We start from the raw sequence: 18830 nt of genomic DNA, 5'->3' as shown, positions 1-18830 counted from the left end.
AACAAAGTTTCCAAATTGTGCAGAGTAGCGTCTTGAGTTGCCACGGCACACGCACAGGAGTGTGGCAGGAGTGTTTCAAATACTCAGAGGAAACAGTGATACTCATTGGCTGTCAAATACTGTGTGAACTATTACTTCAGGATAGTTTAGTTTCAACATTAGATCGCACCACATTTCTTTTCAGGATGTCCTATCTTTGTGAAGCTGGTTTTTGGCAGTTGCAGTGATAAAAAGCAAATACCCTGCAGAAAGAAATTTATGTGGAATAGGAAAAAGAGGGTGACAGAGTCCAATCTTATTCAAGAGTCTGAAATGCTGTGCAGTGCCCAACAGACGCATATATCCCATTAGGATAGAGTACATAAAGTGAATGACTCAAGAAATCATGTCAATAATAATAATAATAATAATAATAATAATAATAATAATAATAACAACAACAACAATGTTATTATTATTATTATTATCCATGGTGGTGGTGGTGTCAACATGGACCACAAGGGCACTCTTGATCAAGGAATATTTTTCTTCAGCCGAGTGTGATATAGTTTGAAGAGGGTGGGACTTGGGTGTCAGGAGGACTAACTAGGAAAGTGTTGATGGGACTGAGGCATAGAGTGGAGGACGTGTTGAAACAAAATGGTTGTGGGAAGGAAGGAGATAATGTGACAGACCAGGATTTTTCTCATCATCATATCCAGCAGCACTTGACATTATGCCTCAGGGACTCAATAAATGTGTGTTGAGTGAGTGGTTGAATGAATGCATGCAAAAAGAAAAAACAGTTCTTTTCAAATTAATGGTGAAAGCAATTGAAAGGTCCCATTTTGTCTCTTGAACTCTCACCAGTTGACTCTCACTGACTATTACGGAGGCTTGTGATATACTCGAGGGAAAAATCACTGCAACGTACTTGGTCAAGCAGTAGAGAACCAACGTCACTCACTATTTCATTTTTTCAATGGCCTTAATTAAGTATTTAAGAGCATCAGAAAAATCTGTTTGCCAGGTCAGTGTGTCCTCGCCAGCTTGAGAAAGTAACATAAATTAAAAAGAGACTAACATGTTTCTTTTAAATTATGGGTTCAGGACCATCCAGACATAATTTCTGATTCAGCTTAACATATATCAGATGAATTTTACATAACTTTGGAAGAAGAATTACATAAGTTTTATATGTTTGTTTAGAGTGACGAAAGTTGTAAACAGCGAGCTGTGGGTTACCAGAATGATGTTTTTCAGTCCAAACTCTGATGTGATTTTTAAACCAGTCTCCCTCCAGATAGGAGGCCAAGTATTGAATCCATCAATTATCCACATGTGGAAAGTGGTAGGAGAGGAAAAATGTAAAATATTATCTCCTCATACATACAGAGGATGTTCCAGTGATAAGTTAAAATGCAATTAAACTTCTCTCCAAAGTTTAGCTTAATAAAATAATAAATTGTATCATTGACGGTGTATATGTAACTGTTTCACAAATTACAAACAAAAATCATCCCCAGGAAAAAGAAATGTTCTCAAATCTCAGGTATGGTCTTTAAAAATGCTATCCTTTGATGATAGAAGTCACTGATACAAGGTGGCATTGTATTTTGAGGTGATTGTTTTAAAGAGGACCAGGCCATGTACTAGCCCACTCATATCATTCCATATGATCTATTGGGATATTGCAATTTCCCCCTGTAACAGATATTTCTCAGGACATTGTTAACATGAAACATTTCTCAGTGACATCAGGTCCTCGGCTATGTTATAGTGTCCAGGCCATTGCCAGCTGAATCCAAAGATCTTTTTTCTATTTTCCTTCTTTGCTATAGTCTTCTCTTCATTTTTAGAAATGTCTTTTCCTTAAAGTTATCAATTTTTATTAATCTCTATAAACAAGATCACATAATAAATGAATTGCAATCATCACATCTCCCTCCAACTTCCTCTCTTCATCCGAGTGGGCTTACTTCAACCAAAGGTCTACTTCATTCTCTCTCATTTAGGCTTTTCAGCTTCTTTTCTGGGTCATAATAATTTTTTATTTTTAAAAATGCAAGCCTACAGTCAGCTTAACTTTGATCTTATGCATTGGGACGGTGGCGGGGAGACAGGGGAGAGGGTTGGTGTTGGGCAGGACATTCTGGAAGGACATAACACTTTGAATTACATTTCTTTACAGCTTACCCTTCTAAATTTTGTCTCTTTCCTTGTAATTTAAAGCTAATCCATAGAAAAGCAGATAGAATTATATGCTCACCTATTAGAGCATAACTGTTTTACTTTAAGAATTTTCCTTTCATTTACTTATTAAAGGGCCCTTTTTAGAAGCCATGCCACAGAAGCCTAAAAAAAGAAATGAGAAACCATTGAGAAATCAGGCCACTTTGGAAAGTTATTATTACTGATAAGTGAATAAAACATAAGACTAAAGTAGCCATTTTAAAATTGGTTTGCAAACATGAATAAATAATTATAAAGGCTCGCAATAAACCCTTTCTCTCTTTCCCGTCCACTTATCTTTATTTGCTCAAGCAAGAGAAATGCATTTGGGTCCACACAGAGTTTCAACTCTGAGCAAAAATTAGAGCCTCATCTCTTTAGTTTCTTATTCGTGGGTGGGGCCCAGAGTCACACTACAATTTATATCAAGGTAACATCAAGAAAACTGGAAGGACGTTATCTTGTAGGACGACTTGTAGGAAAGTCCTCCTCTTTCCAGGTCTAGTGACCTGTCCAAGACCACGTGGCTACTCAGCCCCTCTCTGTAGCCCAGTGCTCTTTCCGCTGCCGTGCACTGTCCGATTCAGAGCCACACAGCCAGCTGCAGCGGTTCTCACTCACAGCCACCAAAGACAGTTCTTCCACTGCAGAACCATCACATCCACACATCTCTAAGCATGGCAGAAAATCAGGCCTTTCTTCCCAGTTTTCAGAATAAATGCAGATAGAAAGGAGGCAATTCTGAGAAGTTAACAGATGTCAAAACTTTGAAATATTTAAACTCATGCTTTCGTGATTTTGACTATCCTAAGGTACAGTGCTTTAAGTACCAGTAAGACACACCAGTCACGGTAGAAAGTGCCGTCATGACCGTCAAAAGCCAGCACCAGCTATCTCTTTGAGTGAATGTAAAGGTTAAAGGGCACTTCCTCAGTAACCACCCCTTGACTTCCATGGGCTGCTCTGTTTCCCCAGCATCTCCAGGGATTCTTTCCTGGCAGGTCCAAGCGGTAAGATCTATAAAAGGTCTTCCGCGTTATCCATGGTCCCTTTTTCAGAGCTTTTCAATGGAGATGCACCTTCTAGAGCCTTGCCTGCCCTTTCTCATCCCCTTGACTCAAGTAGCCAAGTGATAAACATACTCATATAGCCAAGTTTATTGTTGCCGGAATTGTAAACTTAAGCTTGAAAACAGACGGTGGAGGAAAATGTTGTCATCGCTCACAAGCAAAAATCTGAATATACCTTTAAAAGCTTCTATGCTTTCCCTTTTCAATCTTAGAAAATTCAAACCTGCCTTTCCTTACCTCCTTGTTCCCCCCTGCCTCCTGCCTCCATTCTCAGACTTGAGATTTACTGGTAGGAGTCATCATTCCATTTAAGCTATGGCATGTTGTATATAATATACAGGAATGTACGCAGAGCCAAATAGGACAGAACTATTTCTCCTGGGAAATGACTGAGCCATCCACACCACCCCCCAAGGCAAATAAACAAGCTGGCCTAACAATACAAGAGGTTGCAGATTTTCCTTTCCTTGTTGCCATGCCAACCACTCATTGCTCAAGCTGCCATTTCCCTGAGCTCCGCAGAGAGAGGAGAGTTATTTAGCATTCAGGGCGGATCTGCAGAAAAGCACACGGCCTCACTGTGAAGCGTCTGGGTCTGGCGGCACCGATGGATGAGGAGAGAAAATGGGGATCTTTTCAGTGTTTTCCTTCGAAAGGTTAGGCATCTGGGGCTAGAAAGAGTGGAGAAGACCAGGACTGATAGAAAAGGCCATTCCGTGAGGTTCGTATGTGTCACGTTTGCTTTGTCCTCTGTGGTTTCTCTACCATTTGAAACAGTTTTGGGGTATTAGCTTCAATCATGTGTGGCTTGTCTTATCGGTAAATAGAAGGACCTGAATCTAACTGGGGGCTGGCCTACGTGGACATCATAATACAGAACTGCCTCTCTTACTCTTGGTAAGATGTGAGCTTGTTTATAGCAGGCATTGCTAACTAGAGCTTATAATCTTGTTGTTTATAATCAAGCTTATAAAATTGGAGGAAAAGACAGGCACCACACACAATTGTTTGTTTAAATGTGCAGTTATAGGATAGTTCTTCCTATAAAAATCTACCTCGTATCTATCTTTGCTCTTCAGCCAGAGTCCTAGAGTGGGATGAGATTGTCTTAAGCCGATAATTTTGAATCAAAATTTAAGGAAAACCTGGTTTCTCTCAACTCCTTTTAATTAAACCCGGTGACTCAACAAATAAAATATGATTTTATTCCTCTGAATTTTAACTACCTACAAACACTTCAAGTTGTGAAGAGCAAGGTTCTTATCTAACACAATATAATTTGATGTTCAAAAATTAAGATTAATTTGCATACGCATGTACTTCCATGTATGTTCCTCCAGAAAATTCTTCCCGTACACTTGTAAAAATATTCTTGTTTCTTTATTGTTTTGTTTTGCGTTAAATGCCAGAATCACATCACAAATGCTAAAAAAAAAAGAAAGTATTTTATCATTCTCTTTTGTCCACTGACACTTTTTGAAGAATTACTGGGTTGAATTTGAATCTTAATCAGCACAGCAGATTTGAGCTAAGAACAATTCAGACCTACTTGTAAAAATTGTGTCTCACTTGTGTCTAGATGTAAGTAAAATTTAATACTATTGTATTTTTCACTTGATCCTTTCCCCTAATTCTGTATTTTCTAAGATGTTATCAAATGTTTAATTTGCTGTCATGTTGTGTTATCATATTTTCCTTCTAATGTATCGCAATTATTTGAAGATTTTAAAATCTCCACTTAGAAAAGAATTCTGGACAGCTCATAACATCTTTTTATTTGTAGTGGGTAGATGACAATAATCAGTCATGGAAGCAAGTCTTCCTGGATTCGTTTTTGGACCATCTAAGCCTGTCTTTTGGTTAGGATTACGCACGGCCCTTATCTGTCCCTTGTTCAATTTCTAAGAATTCTCTCCTCCCAAAAGAGAAAAGACCAAAAAAAATTTTTAATAGTAATTTGGAACAAATTAATCACCCAAATGTCTAGAGAATATATTTATCATCAATCAATAATATATTTTGGGGTAAAGTGTGATGTATATATGAATTGATTATATTGCTTGTATATGCCAGAGAAAAATACCTGTCACTGTGTACCACATACCACCTTGAGGGTTGGTTTTAGGTCTGGTTTCATTGCTTGTGGGAGATTAGTAGACCAGGAAGTACCTAGCAGTCATCCCTCCTCCCTGTTTCCTCCCCAAGCTGCTTGAGATGAACCGACTTTCCGCTTCAGTGTGTCAAGCCCTCTCGCTCCCTCACACTTCACTGCTCCTTAGCACATTACATCAAGCGCTGCTTTGACTGTCAGGGGAGTCTGGAAATTCATACCCGGAGCAGATGAACAGAACAACTGGTGCTGCATTGCAGACCTGGTCGTTTAAGCATGATCCGACTTGGCATCATGAGTCCCGAGGGGGAAAGGACACTGAACCACTAGCTGCCCGCTCACTGTGTGGCTCCCCTCGCAGAATGAGTCACCACCCAGCAACCCTCAGAGAAAGTACAGTTCTAAACCCAGCCATGCTGATGAGCAGAGAATGAGGAAAGCATATGTCCTAAGCTCTCGTGGCAACTTTTAACAAATACGCAAATGCTATGTGAGTATTAGAACACGGAAATAAGAGTGCAGCGTCTGTCTGCTTTTACAGTTGATTTCAGCAATGCTCAAACTTTAGAAGACATTAGGCAAAACTACACAATAAGGGAGCAATCAAGATTCAGAAAAATCACGTATAATAGAGATGATTCAGTCTCAGCAGCCTGAAAATTAGACTCAATAATTTTTTCAGTCCAAATTTTCTATTTGGAAACACAGGTCAAGGCAGTGCCAGGATGTGAGTACCACTGATTCTTGCATAAGTGACCAGTGTGAATGGTCAGTCCTCTGATTGAACTGACAGTCTTCTCTTTTGCAAAACAAGTTAATTTGCCCAAGCAATCTGCTGTGGTTTCATTCGCATGCAGCTTTGTGAAACAAGCGATGGAAAAGTATTTTGAAAGGATACATATAGCAGAAGAGATGATCAGAAGTCCATGATCAAAGGTCCAGAGCTGATTCATTTTGTTTTCTCAAATGAATCTTCCTCTTTCAAACATTCCCATGTCCCATGTTTATATCTTGCTAATAATGTTCGATTATATCGAACATTTTACTGACGTTACCTGTTCCTTGTTTTAATCCCCATCACTAGGTGGTAAGTGTTTTGAGGTAGAAGTTGTACTTCATTCCTCTTCTTGTTCCTTCTGGTATATGAAGCAGTGTTTATGTTCTATAGTAGGTGCTAATAAACGTTTTTGAATTGAGATAAAGAAGAGAAAGAGCTAGTATCCATGTTCGGTTTTGAGAATGAAAATTACATAAACAAAATGTGGCTACAAAAATTATGCCACAGTGTAAGCAGTACGTTTGTGGGAAAGACTATGTTAGAAAGGAACATTGAAACCAAAAAGGCAAATAGAAAAACAATGAACAGAGGCTAGATTCAAAGGAAAACTGTCGAACTGTTGACTAGGACAGAAAGAAATTAAGTAGGAACTCTGAAATGCTATAGTTGAAAGCAGTGTCGTGGAAGGATACAGCAGATGGCTTCATGTGTTCTGAAAATGAGAGTGAAGTTTCGGTGTGAAGAAAATATATCTTTGACTTAAGATAGCAGTAAGACATCTGATTAGAAGTATTTTCTTGATGATGGAAATAACTGAACTGGGAAGAATATGAAAAATCAGGATAAATGACCTTTCTAAGGACGTCTATAGTCTAACAGCTAAGACGTACACGGATAGTGAACAACTTTTCACGTTCGTTCTTGCAAAATTGCGCCCAGTGTAATATTTGTTGGCCTCGATAGAAAATGAACTGAAATATCCTGCAAACAGAAATGTACAATGCACATTCTTGTTGATCCTCTGGCTATAATGTAAGGATTGCCTCACTGCTGTAGGTCAGGAGCACACATAAATTTCCTTTCTGACAAATGGACAAACTGAATCTTAAAGCAAATGGATGTTCTAAGTCATAGACTTAATTATTACCTCTTTCTTAAGGAAAATACCAGTATTGTCTTGGAGAGGTGTTACCCTGTTTTTGAAGGTCAACCTGAATAAAATATCACCAATGTCCTTTTATTCTCTACGTCATCTTTAAGTCTATAAAATGACTTGAAAATGATGAGTTCTTAGGTAGTAAACAGCATTTCCCTGTTGAATAACGGGAATATTTATTCATTAACTTCAGGAAAAAAAAGTTTCAATTTCAATTAGATATATTTATCTAGGTTTGTTATTTAAAAAAAAGATAAGAGCTTTTCTTTTTGACATATTAAAATGAAAGATTCTCCCATTTACATTTTCTAATTCTAATCATTAATTATTTCATTATTTAAAAGACTTTATTCTTCTCCAAGGAGAAAATAATAAAATAAAATAACAAGGAAAACAATAAAAACAACTCCAATTACTTTTATAAGCAATTTTTAAAACGAATCAATTCATTGGATACTTTTTCTTCCTGTTGCATTTTACATGTTACTATCCTTTATCTCAAAGCCAAAGTTTATTTTTCTCTTCCTTTAAAAATTAGGTATCAGTTGTTTTTCTGATTAGGTTGAAAAACCGAGATTTGTGACTAAAGCGTTGAAAAGATTGGAATAAACCAGCTCTCTTGCGAGCTTTTACCAGAACACAAAAGCTATATAGGGAAACCTACCTTTTCTCAAAAAAATTACACTTACTTAGCCTAAGTCACAAAGCATCTAAGATAGTTCCTCTAGGCCATTTCTTACCTAATTCTTATGTCTTGATTGTAATAAAAAAGAAACAGAATTGAGTTCGAAGCAAGTACACATGTCACTTTCCAGAGTCACATTCCAGGAGGTGAAGTTCAGTTGGGATAATAGTGATCTTTGTCCTCACGGAAATATCTGCCATCAGCCTAAGAAAAATTTAGTACTTGAAATGCATTGTGGGCCATCTTGAACTTGCACATACGATCTGAATGCAACATTGAAAACACTGCTCAGGAACTTGGCTGTTTTGGTGACACAGGTTTCCTTTTTAGTTGGATTTCATTGTTTACAGGTGAATTGAAGGTACTCTAGCTGATAATTCAGCATCTTAGGCCTGAAATCACCAGAGAAGGTTAATTTAATTTTTTTTAAGTGAAGGAATAAAAACCTCCCAAATTATGTTTAATTTTTTTAAAGTAAATTTTAAAAGAAAGAGCATTACTTTAATTCTAACTTAATCTCCTGTGCTTAAGTAATGGTGTTTCAATTTTCCCTATGTTCTCTGATGCAACTGGATTTGAAAAAACTTATAAATACAAAATGCTTTTTTTTTCACTAGGTCTGTAGAAAAATAAAAATTACCAAATATGCTTGCTAGAAAATATTTTGAAAAATCTATCTGATTAAAATGTTGAGATGTTTCTTTTATTTTATTCTATAAAATTTTGAGTACAGTGCTTCAACTAATAGAATGATTATATTAAAACTTTAAAGCTGTGCTTGTCTTCCTATAGCTTTTGATCACCTTGTTACTGTCAAACCAAATCATTCCCACCTTTCTGTTTCATGTTGCATTTCAGAATTATCCAAAAAAGGGGGGGGGGCAGAAACCACAAAATTCCCTGGTTTCATAAGAGTTTTTCCTTTACAGCAAACTTCTCTTTAGGAAAACAGACCCAAATACAAGCTTAAATAAAACATTTTTGAAGGGTGGAGGATCTCTGTAAAAGTTGGGAAGGAGTGATTGATAAACTAGTAGGGGGATGATAATGAATCACGAAAGCCAAGCTATTTTCAGGCATATTCTTAGAACCAAAAATTGGTCACCTCTTCATGATCAAGGCTACTATGTATGAAATATTGAAATTGTAAGTTCATTTTGAAGAAAAAAAGATAAAAGTCCTGACTTAGAAATGTTACTTTAAGTGTCAGGAAGAAAATAATATCTATTTTCATAGTAAATTGATTTTTCATTGCCATATTTTACTAAGAAAAATTCAGGACCTTTTTATGAAACTTGATTTTCCATACCATCAGGAAGCCCCATATATCTCTTCCATAGGATTGTGTTTTTCATGCCAAATGAAACTGTGTTTTTGAGCATAGTATAGCATATGATTACTGTAACGTCTGCCTATTGGGGAGGCTAAATAATGCAGTAAATAGAACTTGCCTTGAGCACCTTTCCATTTGCTTCCTGAATCCTGGTTCTTTGTTTTCTGCAGGTTGTCAGCAGTCACCAGCAGATACCTCATATGTTCAGGATCTGCAGCCCCACTGCAAAGCCTAATTGCCTTTCCTCATGTCAGCCTGCCTACCCAGATAGCATCCATTCCTGCATTTTTTTTCCAGCTTTGCTGCTCCATCAAAATTGATCTACCTTTCTCTTTCTGCTGAGCTCCTGCAATAGGACAATCAGAGCTGTTGCCATAATGAGTTGCAGTTTTAAACTTCCTAAATATCATTTGCTTTCTGCTATAAAGCTTCAGTGTCTTCAAATAAAGAATGAGTACTTTGACAGATTTAAGTATGAGATAGATGGCACTCACAATTTGCAGTTACGTCTTGAGGTGTGCTTGGTAACAACGAAACCCAGTACACAGAGAAGAGACATAGACTGAAATAAGTAAATAGCACTGAAGTAAAATCATTCATGTAAAACTTTATTTCAGCAAATCCCTAAGGGGTATTTTCTAAAATAGGATTTGTGTGTTATTTGCAAATTTCTGAAGATAAGAAATTACTTGTCCTTGTTTGTCTTAACATAATGAACACCTATTGGATCCCATGATTGGAGAGAAATTCATTTAATAGTATTTTCCATGGGATGGATTAATCAATCCAGAACATAAAAGAAATTTTTATTTTAGCATAATTTTTGGCATAAAGAAATTTTAAAATTCTATTAAAGTCTTTGCTTTTTGCTATCATAATAGCACCAAAGACAAATATAACATTGGACTTAACACTTATTTTCTTACTTAAAAAAATTATTTTCTTACTTTCAAAATCTCTTGGTTTTGCTACTTAGAGACCCTGGGGAAAAAAGTCTATAACTATTGGTAATTTTACTTCTTTAGACTTTTTATTTAACAAACATTATTAAAGGACAAAAGGAGGATGGCTCAAAATTATCTTTCTTCTTTATTTTTTGTTTTATTTTCTTTTTCACCATAGCATTTTAGTTGTCAGAATTTCATGATGTAATTAATTCCATTGTGCTTTCCCCGCAGGATAATTGAAACATGGTTCTCCGGTTATGTGTATTTAGTTATAATTTGAAAAGTATAAAGAATTACCATGTGCACGTAGCAACATAGTCTGTCAAGTCTTTCAGGACTGATATAAAGAGAATATTTGCAGACAGTATTTTATATAGCTCCAATGGCAAAAAAAAAATAAATAAAACAGGCAGTTGTAGAAGATGGAGAATCACTCATTTAAAACATTTACAGTTCCTGAGAGACTTGCTAAGAAGAAAGCACACAGGCGGCTGTTGTATGTATGTTGCTATTTGCACATTCATTCTTAGAACCACATCAGGCCTGGAGGTTTAAGCAAACTGTACTTACACAGAAGTCATGTTGGTCTGTCTGTTTGTTGATTGAATGTACCCTGTGATGTATTGTGAACAAAGTGATTTTCCCATCACCTGGTTCCTAAATTCCATATGCTTCCAGGTCAGGAGGCCTCCAGAGATTGACTTAAGTCATTATGCTGGGGATGAGTTAGAACGACCAAACCAAAGGCAGCTAAGCTGGTGATTTTTACTGTTTTATTGTAACAGTTTTTCCTGGATTAACTATGTAAGTTGATAGAGGTAAACAGTAAAGACTTTCCCTGGTGTCTAGAGCACTTATACTTTAAAAATTCATTCCAATGATTTTTTTTTTATAATCTAGAACTTTTTCTCATCTTTCCATCATATCCTCCATGTTTTCGTTGGTTTTCCTAGGTTTTACAACTATAGAAGCAGTGATTTCCCCATGTGAAATCTTAGACTCACACCCGGTACCCAAGTCCTTTGAGGTACCCAAATACTGATGAAACTTTTGAAGACATTGAGAGACCTTTACGTGCTTGAATGCTGACACGTGCACACATTCACACACACCCATACACACTTGTGTGCACTAGTGGTGTTCTACACACACACTACATTTTATATTATTTATCTCACACTCTAAGGATGAATTTATTCAGGCTTTCTTAGTTTTATTGATATTTCATCTTTTCATTAATGTTATTAATAATGCTAGTGCTACATTCCTTTGACTGTGTGTTCAAGACTTAATGCAGAAAATAATCCAATTTCTCACAAGTCTACAAGGAATAGTTCAGTTTTAATGGTTTTGACAAAATGCAAAACTGAGCATTTCAAAGCTCTGAAAGCATTATCAATTCCCTCAGTGCATTAATTATCATATTCAATTTATTCATATTAAAGCAATTTGAAAATTTCAGAGGGACAAATTCCCCAAGAAATTTTTCTCAAATTGAGATCAATAAAATATTACATGATTTAATTAGTAAATGTTTATTATATGGGCTACAAGCAACAATATAAATATGCACACATGATTACACTGAGATCCCCCAGCACCACGAACAGCATAGACTTTTAACTAGAATATGTAAGTATAAAGCTAGACTATATTTATTTGCTCACTTTATTTCTTCTGCTTAAATGTTCTTCAAATTTTCTTTCTTCCTATTTCCTGCTGGACCCTTAAAATTAGAAGCAAAATTATCCAGTAAGTACTATTTCTGATCTGTACTTTGCTTTTCTAATTACTTTTGATTCCGTACTATAATACCCTTAACCTGCAGTAAACCATCCTTTCACTAAAACCGTCTTAATTTACTATGCCTTCCCCCTTGACTAAATTTAAACGTTAGGCCGATTCTGTTCAAGTTCTCAAAACTTCATTTGAGTAAGTTAAATTGTCAGTCTAAACAAGATTGTGGATTTAAACACATGGGCTGAAACAGGAAAAAATGGAGAGAGAGGGAACATTCTCCTATAATCACAGGCTGTACTCCCAGTGCTAGCCCAACCAGGTTGCAGATGCACTTCAGAAGAGGGCCATATATGTGACTGGATAAATCAGCTAAAATCTATGGCCATTACTAAAAAAAAAATCTTACAAAAAACAAACAACATGTCCTGCAAGGAGACTGCCGCACTTTCAAGCACAATTTAAATGTAGGAATACCGTATCTTCTTCATCATTGTATCTCCCATAGTGACTAAGCAAAATTCCATCCTCTGTAGTGGGTGCAGTATAAATCCTCTTAAATTTAAGTACCAGTCAGAACCAAACCTTGTGCAATCATGATTCTGCATCTTAAAATGCATTTATCTCCATAGACTACCTTTACTGCAAAGGCATTTCTCCCCATAAATTAAATAGATCCTAATTTTAATCAGTAAATCTGTAAAAGAAATCTTTGGAAGACAAAGCTGGTAGGCAGAGATCTACAGCTGCAGTGTTGGCCAAGGTGACCCTTTGGGATCAATCGGAGTCTGACGAAGGAGGGAGATGCCAGTGCTGGTCTCTAATTAGTGCTGAGGTGCCAGGGAAACAAACGCAGCAACAACAACAAAATACAATCTGCTCTTTTAGTTTCCTTCATCACCACTTGATTATAGGAAATAGCTTCAGAGAGACCATTTACTCTCCAGATTAAGCACGGAGTAGGAGCAAGGAGCTTTCCTCCTTTCCCTGTTTCTATGAATGTATCCAGGGTGTTTGTTCAGCAGAGTGCTTCAAACACAGTGCTTTCCTTGTTGACTAGCTTCCATCAGCAGTAGCAATTAGCACCGGTTTCCTAGGCAACCATTCTGTACCCTACTGAGAAAAACGCTTTCTTGACAGGAGCACTCTGTCTAAAACTGTTTTGTTTTCCTTTTTTCACGAGCATACGGTAGGCTTACTTGTCATTTCTTTTAACACGGCACTATTATGCCCGTTATTCTTAAAAGCAAAAACACTTAACTGGCTTTTGGATCCCATGTGGTTGAATTCATTGTCTGCAGCTCTTACTTCTCTCTTAAACAACCTGAAAGAAATCAACAAAAATATGTTCTCAGGCATATGCCTACTTGCTGGGATTCTTTTGTTCACAGTCTAATTGGTGAGCCTGTGCAGGTTCAAGTAATCACAGCTGGTCCTGATGAAAACCCAAAAGGTACACATTCAAAATCAGACTTCTGTGTATACCAACAATGTCGTATGTTGCTCAGAACCAAGATGGTATTGTCAGGGCCACTGAGAAAGTTTCAACTCCATTGTTTTTGTTACAAATTAACCAAACAATATTGATTGATTAATATAGCAAAATAACACAACTAAAAATACACGCTAAAACAAGGCCTGAGACTGTCAACAAAATTTGAAGTGGTAAAATACTGTGAACAGAGGAGCATAGTGGTGGTGTGGCATGAATCAGCATCATGGAAAAAACCAGAGAGCTGCAACCCAACTGTAAATGCTGAATAGTATGGTACACGGATAGAGTGAAATGTACTGTATCATATTAGTCCGAATAATAAGTGGCAGGAGACTGATATACTGTCTCTTAGGAGTGACCCAAAATTGAGGCAAGGAGGTACTCACTGGGAAAAGTGACAGAATCGTCCCAATGTGTGACAAAAACTCTCAGCTCTTCACAAATGATGATAGTAGACTTGATGATAACAAGACAGTAAGAGTGATTAAAACAGTGATATATAATTTAAATAAGCACTTGAGATATATATATATAAATATATATATATATATTTCAGTTAATTGTTACAACACACTGAAAGATGAATGGTACTGCTGTTCCCCTTTATACATAGGGTGGGCATCTGAAGGTTAGAGAGATTGTCATTTACTTGTAGCTAAGAGATAAAGGGAATTTGATTCCAGGTTTTCTGACACAAGAACTTACTATGATATAAAATGTTTGTGCTACACTGATACAAATCAAAGTGATATCCAAATGGGACAGGACGTTGCCTTTATCTATTATTTTGCCAATTTTCCAACCTGAAAAATGTGTTACTGTGTGAAATAGATGATATTGACAGGAAATGCAGGTGCCTCGTGTAACAACTTGTTCAGTAACCTTGAATCACAGGTTTATTCATTATTTGGGAGAATGTATGTAGCTTAGCATGATATCTTTGGGGTATTATCAAGTAGGTTTCTGCGGATGAGAGAGTATCTCAATTAGTTTCTTATACCTGTTTACTCCGATTGGTGGTATATGTTCCACCAACATTTCCCCAATAACAAGAAAAAGACCTTGTTTCTTTCCAGAATTCAATTCAAGCTAGTGAAGATTACTTTCATCTTCTTATGAATACTGATCCTAACTCTGTCACCCAGAATACGTTTATCAGACAGACTTCACTTCTTACCTTTAGATGTTTCTCTGTGTAGTGATGACATGATGTCACTACAGAAATTTAAAAAGTATTATTCATTATACTTACTCTGCTCTGTTCCCTGGGTTGGATCTTTAAATCTTTTATTTTTTATCAGCCTCTAATCAATAACATTATTTAGAGATTATAAGATTAATTTGTTTTAAAGAAGTTGCTTTTAATGTTTTCACTCTGATTTACAGGCAGATCATTTATCAGATTAATTCCAAGTTGCCATTCATTTCATTTAGGCATGACATGACTTACAGCCACACCGTGAGATATTTTTGTATTTCTTATAGAAACTGTCTCATTACCATAATGACACGGCTGGTAAAATAATACCAAGTTAATATTCAAATACTGATCGTAAGTATTCTCACTGAAATGTGAAATCCTTACATTAACAAAGTAGAATAAAATACATATTTCACACACTCCTTAACTAAGACAATTTCTAACATAAACTAAAAACGTCCACTTCCAGAAATTTTAAGTGTTCAAAAGACAGATAATTGGGCCTTTCAAAATTTCAGATTACGGTAAGAAGTGTCGTATTTTCAGCTGTGAAGATCAGTGTTACCTTTCAGTAAGTATAATGAATAATACTTTTCAGTTTCTATGTACTTTATATTCATCTTTATTCTTCTGAACAGCTAAGTCTTATTCAAAATTTTATTCATGTTATGTTTGGAATAAAAAATAAACTACATTAGAAAGTAGGAAAGGGGTAAGGAGATAGAAAAAGTAAGCAATGAAAAATTAAAATGCAGTCTAACTTCTTGTCTCAAAAAGAATGTTTCATGTTGCTAATTGTTCTCAGCAGTAGATGGGGGTTATTGTGCCTTTAGGAGTATTGTCTAGGAGACAGTCCTAAATTGGGACTTACTGGCAGGAATCTAGAGCAGATGGTAGCCCAGGGCCCCCAGAGCCAGGGGAGCGGGTATGAAGCCAGAGAATAAATAACAACATCCCTCTAGCTTTGTCTAGAAAAAAACAAAACAAAACAAAAAAAGACCACTGCCCTCGGCCATCAACATCGATGCTCACAGATTAACCATATTATCCGATATTCATCATAGGGCTAGCCTAGTTGGATGGGACCCTTCCTGCATATTTCTGTTGCTCTTTCTTTAAAGTAGGGATGTGTGGCTAGGAGAAAATAAAAACATCTTGATGACGAACTATTTGGATGTCTTTTTATTTTAGTTGCTTGATGTGCCAGGCCTGTTACATATTTTTATACTTGAGTCCCCACAACAACTTGTGAGATGGTTACCATTGTTATTTTCATCTTATGGTCAAGGAATTGGAACTCAATGAGTTTGAGTGATTTTCTTAGTATGAAGTAACTAGGAACTAGAAATGCTGGAGTTTATAGCCCCATTTCTCTGAATTAAAGTTCATGCGACTTCCTCTAATGTCCACTATAAAAGACAGTAATCCCCTAGATAGGTAGAAAGATATAATGGATGGATGGATGGAGGCATTTAATAAATACTTGTGGAATGAATAAATATATAATATTATATAGCTAATTATATATAGTATGATTATGTGTATAACATGTACACAGTGTACCTCTTATGTTATCATTTTTATAGGTCTGATTTTGTGACTGTCTTCCTTTGCCTTTTGTATGTGTTTGACACATTTACCATTAATCTTCCCTGAACTTTACCTGAGCTCTGAGTGAATTTGCTCCCTTTCCAGGAGCCAGGCTACAAGAGTGAAGCTTACTCTGGAGCTCTGCTGATTAGGCCTTCATTGGGAAAAGGCCATCCTTCGCAGGGGAAGCTGTCCTCTCCACATTGATGACAGCCCTTACTTAGAGGAAGATTTTTAATTGACTAGACCGATTAAAACCCCCAGAACAATCCTATACTCATGTTTTCCTAAATTCACTGTAAAATTAATATTTAAAAATATGTTACTTCCTGTTTTTAAAGATTTAACAATATTATTTTTCCCCAGAAATGGAAGATAATATGTCATGAACTTGGAACCCACACAGCCTGTTTGATTATCCTAAAGGAGCATTTCTTATGATCTGTTAAAATCTTTTAAAGAAAAAAAAATTGGTCAATTCTCCCAAGATTAGGCTAAATTATTTTCTTAACTAGTTTTGATTAGATGCATACAAATATAAAATCAACTGAGTCAACTATGAAACTCAAACACATTTATAAGTTAATGTTCTCTGAAACAACAAAAGCAATAAAATTCAAATGTCCTGCTACTTCCTATCTAAAATTGGTACAACCAAGTTATCACTTATAAGTATGTGGTACCAGTGGATACAGTCTATTTTATTTAGGTTTAACATGTCCTTACTGCCTGGAGACAAGTAATGATTCAATTTTCTCTTCACTTATCTCTGTTTTAGAATATTTTGAAAGTTTGTACAGTGCATAATGTCCTTTGACCTACATCTTGTGTGAATACATCTTTTACTGTGTTAAGTTCACCTCTGTTCTATTTAGCCAACAACACGTAAACTAATTCTCCATGATGTCAAAATTATTCTAAATACATTCTCAAACAAAGACTGAAATAACGTAGTAGAGTTGTAATTTGCTCACATAAACCAGGAGATACTTGCAATATTTGGGGGATTATTTTCTCAATTTAAACAAATTTAATTTATGTTAACTACTCTCAGACCCTGGAAAATTAATCAATAGGTACAGAAGGATCTAGGACCCACATTTAAGAAAGACTGTTCTAAAATGCATCAAAAGCTTAAACAAGAATATAGTAAATGACATAATTGGGGGGGTGCTTAAGTTAGTAAATGTAGTAACAAGCAGGGATTATTTCTGAATTTGTGTAAATACCATGGACAAGCCTTTCATGTTCATTATTCATCCTTCCAAAATGTTGTGTTAAGCATCCAGTCTAGGTAAAGATCAATGAGAGAATCTTCGAGAATTATAACAATGACAGAGAGAGTGTCCTAGACTTGAGGAACTTTACATAGTAGGAGAGATAAGGCTTGTGTGCCAGCACAGTTCCACGCAAGATGTACCTATGAAGTGCAATAGAGAGGTACCAGATTTCGCATACATGCATGCCGACAGAGGTATGCAGGAGTGACCCAGAAGGTACAGCGGTTCTAGGTGTGTCCCAGTTTCTGCAGTGCTTGCTCCACCTCTCCGTTACACCCAGTTTTCCATAAAACACCTAGCTGCTAGAAGTTCTAAAAATCACTCTACTGATTTTTAAATATCTGAGTTTCATTGAAAATGAATATATGCAAGTGGCAATTCTCAGAACCTAATTCTTTTTGTAATAATATCGTTCAGTGATGTAGACATCTAAGAGCTGTCTCCAAGTGGACTTAATTTTCTGTAGCCCTTTTTGCAGTATTCTTTCCCATTGAAAATGTCACTGTGGGAGACCAGCCTTTCAGAGACTGTTCAGAGAAGCCCTACCCAGCAGCCTGGCTTCATGAAAACACCCAGCCCTGTCTCCCGCTCTGCCCTATCTCCTGCTCTGCCCTGTCTCCCGCTCTGCCCTGTCTCCCGCTCTGCACCCCCCTCACTAGCGTGGCAGTTAGTATTCCTTACAATGCTTTGGGGATCGTTACTGTTACTTATGTACCTGGAATAACTATGAAAACTTCTGCTCAAACACAAAAATGGAACAAAAATGCTAATAAATCAGTACTGTCTCTTAGAAATAAAACATCTTCTTGAGGTAAATTATCTATTACAGTATCTAACTTGGTCTACAAGATATATAGGTAGGTAGGAAGGTACATAGGTAGGTAGCTAGATAGATAGGTAGATAGATAGCTATTGCTCAGTCGTGGTCAATCACTTGTTACATAGTCTCAAAATATAATCAGGAAGAGCAATAGTGCAGGTTAGATAGACAAATAGACAAGCATGTCTGAGAGTATGTTTCCTTGGTTCTTACCTTTAAAAGAGTTCGTATATTTCCATTGATCATTCCCACGTGACTGTTAGAGAATTTTCTGCTTTCCTTCTGTTCTTCTGCTTAGGAGAAAGAATAGCATAATAGTTAGGAAACCTGTGTGCTAATAAATAATGTCAGTTGACTCCATCAGCTGTGTGAACTGGAGCAAATCTCAAAACTATACCCAGCCTTTATTTCCTCACC

General features: G+C 36.4%; 1 protein-coding gene across 9 annotated transcripts in view; it reads left to right on the top strand.

Annotated features, from left to right (window-relative positions):
- The window catches only part of MAP2 (microtubule associated protein 2), a 262978-nt gene that overhangs the window by 191117 nt on the left and 53031 nt on the right, over positions 1–18830 (top strand). For 4 of the 9 annotated variants that reach the window (XM_031678223.2, XM_031678222.2, XM_031678220.2 and 1 more), the window contains exon 1: positions 3767–4002. The exons of the other annotated variants lie outside the window; for them this stretch is intronic. The gene's annotated coding sequence lies outside the window, so the exon portion shown is untranslated. Of the gene's footprint in view, positions 1–3766; positions 4003–18830 lie in introns of those variants that run through there. 9 annotated transcript variants of the gene reach the window in all.

The sequence above is a fragment of the Vicugna pacos genome, chromosome 5 (genome assembly GCF_048564905.1).
Source record: "Vicugna pacos chromosome 5, VicPac4, whole genome shotgun sequence".
In the NCBI taxonomy this organism is placed as follows: Eukaryota; Metazoa; Chordata; class Mammalia; order Artiodactyla; family Camelidae; genus Vicugna; species Vicugna pacos.
This window is presented reverse-complemented; position numbering and strand designations above follow the sequence as displayed.